Here is a 5,506-nt window from a genome sequence, read left to right on the forward strand (position 1 = left end):
CTAGCAATGCAGCCATTTGCATGACATCAGAATCTGTCACGTTCTCATCAGTTTCATAATTTGTATCATCATCAAGATTTGATGATGAATCATTAGTATCTGATTCTGGAAGATTGTTCTTTTTCCTTGCAGCTTCAACAGACCTTTCTTTTGAAGCTTTAGCATTCACTTTCAAAGCAACTGATTTTTCTTTATTGATTTTCCTCTATTTCCTTTGCTGAACTTCCAAACCATGAGTTCTCAGCATGCCATAGAATTCATCCAGGGTGATTATTTCCAAATCATACTGATGTCGTATGATTGAAGTCTGAGTCTCCCATTCCTCATTCAAGGCTCTCAGAAACTTAGTGTTTGAATCATCCCGATCATACACCTTTCCCACCAAGGATAAATTGTTGAGCAGGGTGATAAACCTGTCATAGATATCGATGAAACTTTCATCAGGTTTGGCCTTAAAATGTTCATATTCTTGAATTAGAACAGCCCTTATGTTCTTCTTGATGGCCATGGTTCCTTGATATTGAGTTTCAAGAGCATCCCAGATCTCCTTGGCAGTCTTATAGGCTATAACACTATTTGACATCACAGAATCAAGACTGTTATGCAATATGTTTATCACCTTTGCATCTTTCAGCACAACAACTTTCTCTTATGGTGTCCACTCACTCTTTTCCTTCAACTGATGGTGTTCAGCAACAGTACGAGTTGCAGGCACCAGTTTTGTTGGCATGTAAGGTCCATCATTGATTACGTCGAGGTAGTCTGGATCTGTAGCCTCCAGGTGCATGAGCATCTTCACCTTCCATGTAGGATATTCAGCCTTTTTCAGAATGGGGATTTTAATACTTTCATACTTGTTCAGAGACATGTTTATATCGCTTCTGATTATAAATTTATCAGTTTGCTCTGATACCAATTGTTGCCCAGTAGTAATATAATTGTTTAAGGGGAGTTGGAAACAATTGTATAAATGCTTCGAACAAGTATAAAAATATAACAATTCTTTATATTTCTGATAAAAATTGTTACAAACTCTCTCAAGAAATATTGATGTTCTTGAAAGCTGCTAGGTCGTACAATACACGAGTTAATCACTATGTGATGACCTAAACTGTGTTTATATAATACACAACTGCTACAAATCAATCTAAGATATGCATTATCAATTACTAACATAAAATGATACATATATTTAACTAAATATACAAAGTCCTATCACTCAGAATGTAACAGATATCCATCCCTCAAAATAAGGAACATAATCAATCTTCACAACAGACTACCTTCAGATGCTGATGTTCTGCAGATACTGACAATGTATTAAATCCTGATGACACATAAAATACTGATAACATCCAAACACAGTCAGATCCTGAGCTCCTCCTGATCATTTTAAATCAGCACATAACAGAAGAAATCATCCAAGCTGGTTTAAGAAGGAAGATTTCTGGAAGCATTCTGAGCTGAGGAAGTAAAGTTAACCTCTGACATTTCTCAAGTTAAAGAAGCAGTTCAGGATGAAGAGTTAAAGTCTGATATTCACTGAAGCAATTGAATATGCATACTTGGTTCCTGTATTTAGATAGTTTTAACATCATCAATTGGAACTTGTCCATAATTTCATAATGAACAAGTAGGGGGAGATTGTTAGGAGCAATTGATGATATCAAACTGAAACTATCAGAAGCATCAATGGATGAGGATTGCAAACATCAATGGATGATGATCACAAGAATCAACAGATGATGATGATGATTATATCAACGGATGTTGATATTTGACGGATAATGGTATCAACGAATGATGATGTCAACGGATGATGAAATCAGTATTTATCACATTAGTTGATCTTTGAAGAGGAAAAGGAAACAAGAATTTCAAGTCGGTGGAGGACTTTATCTCAGAAGCAATAGTATAGGTTTCCTTGTTGTTAATAGAATAGGATTCCTTATACATTGGTAGTTGTGCTCTATAAAAGCATAGTTTAGGTTCATGTTATAAGCATTGCGACATTGTTATATCTTTCGCATAAACTAGCAGCTCTCAAGGATATTTGTTCATTTTTTCAAGAGAGTACTTGTGTAATACGTTTTTATAAGATTGATATAAAAACTGTTGATTCTATTGAAGCTTTGTCTGGTTGATCATGTTACTGTATTCACACCCCCCTCTACAGTTGTTAAGGGCCTAACAATATAAATATAGATGGTTTACCTGGTTCTAATACCATGGGAAATAAAAAATCTTGGATAATACAAGCCAAGAATCTCAAGTTGATTGAACCATTCACAAGGTTGGAATAGGACATCATGAAGCTAAACTTGTCAACTTAAAATTGTTGAACTTCACTCTTGCTGATATTCCTGGTCAGGAAGTAACTGCTAATCGCTTGGATAGACTTGAAGCTGTGAAGATTATACTTAACAAACATGATGGTTCTGAACCTAAAATGAAGATCTTACTCTTATTGCAAAATGATCAAGTTCAAGTTTTTTCACTTGATGAACTGATGATCATGCCAACAAAGGAACTGAAATATATTCACTATTTGCTAAGAGTTAAAGATGGAACTTTAAGAGAATGGTCAAATATGATTGTTGAGTGGCATTTATGACACTTTATTATGTTCCGTAAAGCTTTGAATTGGTATATTTGTACTCAAGTTGTTCGTGTTTTTACGTGTTTTGTAGTATTTTACATTACAGGCATTTTCCAGGTAATCAGGTAAATTAGCATGGTTGTAGTGCTAATTTGGTGGTTGGATGGTGTTGGAATAAAGGCTCGTGAAAAAACCGGCTCAAATCAGCAAGAAGAATAAAAGACTTCAGAATTTTATTCAGGAGGATGACGCACCCGCGCTGGTCAAGCGTGCGGCCGCGCCCAAAGAACAGAAACTCAGCGCGCCCGTGCTGGTCAAGCACGCGGTCGTGCCAGGTCAGGTAGCAGAATTCTGTTTCTATTAGGATTTTGAGAGTTTGAAGCCCTAGTAAATTCTAAAGCATATATATACATAAATAAAGACGTTTTTCATTAGGGGGGACGAACAAAAGCTAAGGAAAAGGAGTAAAGAAGACCAGAGAGCACAATTCAACCAAGGCGAAGAAGATCTAGTTTATTCTTGTGATTCTTTGTTTTAGTTGTAACGTTGGATACTAGTTTTCTTATTCTTGAACCTTTACTTATGTTTCGTACTTGGTTTTATTAAGTATAAAGACTACATTTATTATACCATGCTTTTATCAAAACCCACGTTGATGATGAGTTCGATTATGGGCTAATCGTTATCGTGGGGTTCTAGCAGATTTATTTATGGATAACTTTAGTTAATCTATTTTGATTCCTTAGTGTGTGGTGATTGTATGATAACCTAGTATTGGTTGTGCTTATTCATCTTATGAGCGTCGCGAACTTATAAGATAGTGTGTTAATTCTTAATGAAGCGAAAGTGAATTTAAGGGTTTAGAACTTGCCATGCTAGCATAGGTTCATGTGTTATTGTTATGCATGATTCGTAGGTAATTTTCACCATCTTACTTGCCCTATGTAATCACGATAGATAACATGTGCATAAATCATTATATTGTCAAATTTTATAGACATATAGGTTCTCAATATAATTGGTGTTTATTCAGCTTCTATCTCTTTTGTGGATGTCTGGTAGTATGGTATTCGTACAATGAAATTTGGCATATATCAATTTCGTGTTATCTGATTAGTGTCATCACCATTACATGCTAAGGTTAAGAACGAAAAGGCTATTGAATGAAGTATTTAATGAAGTTAGAATCCCATGTTTGTGTTATACATTATTCAATTCTCTTTACTTTCTTTAGTTAATGTTCTTTAGTATAATTCTCTTTAGTTAATCATAGTATAATCAAAACTCAATTTGTTATTTGTCTTAGCATTGAATAATAGCCATATCATTGTTGCATATGTGCATAAATCATGAGGTTAATCTAAAATAGTCTATGTGGGAATGAACTAGAATTAATTCTAGATTACTTGTGAACGCGTATACTTGCGTGAATTTTAGCGCATGTTTAGCGATTAAAAAGTTTTTGGCGCCGCTGCCGGGGACTGCAGTGTTAACTTTCAGTTTGTCATCAGTGATCGTTAAAGTTCATTGATGCGGACATTGTTACTTACCTACTCTTTTTCTTTGTCATGTTTCAGGTATTCTAGCGAGCGTTTATGCATACGTGTTCGCGGGCTCGTAAGAGAACTCTGGATCAAGCCGAGGAAAAAGCGGTAGTGATTCGAAGGGAAGTTTTTTAGGATGAAGAGAAAGTAGCAGAAGAAGAGAAAGTCGAAGAACCAGCTCTAGTAGTGATGGGAGATCAAGCAGAAAATCTAAAGGCTCTAATGGACTATTCTCAACCTAAGATCAATGATATTCAATCGAGCATCATCAGACCAGCCTTCTCGGCTAACACTTTTGAGATAATTTGAGCACGATTCAGATGATACAGAACTCAGTTCAGTTTGGGGGTTTCAGAAGACCCCAACATGCACATCAGGAATTTCATCGAGATTTGCGACACTTTCAAGTTCAATGGGGTGACTGAAGATGCTATCAAGCTGCGACTCTTCCCATTCTCTCTGAGGGATAATGTAAAGTGTTGGTTACATTCTCTACCACCAGGGTCTATCGCCATATGAGAGGATCTTGCTCAAAAGTTTCTCACTAAATTCTTCCCGAAGGCGAAGACTACTGCTATCAGGAATGCTCTTACTCAGTTTGCTCAGCAAACTGGAGAATCTCTGTGTGAGGCTTGCGATCGATATAAGGAGATGCTAAGGAAGTGCCCACACCATGGCATGCCTGATTGGATGATTATAAACTGTTTCTATAATGGTTTAGGTGCTCAGTCTAGACCTATGCTTGATGCAGCATCAGGAGGAGCCCTGTGGGCTAAGAGCTGTAATGAAGCTTATAAATTGATCGAAATGATGGCTGCTAATGAATACCAGAAGCCTTCTCAGAGGCTAACTCAGGGCAAGGTAGCAAGAATTCTGGAGTTGGATGCAGCAACTGCTATAGCCGCCCAACTTAAAGCATTAATGATGAAAGTAGACTCTCTGGCGAATTATGGGGTTGATCAAATTTCTAGTGTTGTGAGCTTTGTGCAGGAGCGCATGAAACTGAGCAGTGCGCTATTTCTAGCGAATCAGCTCAATTTGTGAGCAACTTTCATAGATCACAGCAACAAGCTCCATCCACTTATCATCCAAATATCCGCAATCATCCTAACTTCAACCGGAGTAATAATCAAAATGCGGTGCAACAATTTTATCAGCCATACAGAGCAAAGCAGTATAACCCTCCTGGTTTTCAGCAACCACAATATGCTCCGAGGCAACAACTTCAACTTCAACAGTTGACGCAAGCTAATGAAAAATCTGAATTGGAGGAGTTGAGGCTCATGTGCAAGAGCCAAGCTGTGTCTATCAAGACCTTGGAGAATCAGATTCGGCAAATTGCTAATGCATTACTGAATCGTCA

At 37.1% G+C, this 5,506-nt stretch overlaps 1 non-coding gene across 1 annotated transcript; it reads right to left on the bottom strand.

The window, feature by feature from the left end:
* Nucleotides 1–4,716: 4,716 nt before the first annotated feature.
* LOC141699455 (small nucleolar RNA R71) lies at nucleotides 4,717–4,823 on the bottom strand. Its single transcript, XR_012565918.1, has one exon. It is a non-coding gene; the product is annotated as a small nucleolar RNA R71 (small nucleolar RNA).
* Nucleotides 4,824–5,506: the final 683 nt, after the last annotated feature.

The sequence above is a fragment of the Apium graveolens genome, chromosome 11, assembly GCF_009905375.1.
Source record: "Apium graveolens cultivar Ventura chromosome 11, ASM990537v1, whole genome shotgun sequence".
Taxonomy (NCBI): Eukaryota; Viridiplantae; Streptophyta; class Magnoliopsida; order Apiales; family Apiaceae; genus Apium; species Apium graveolens.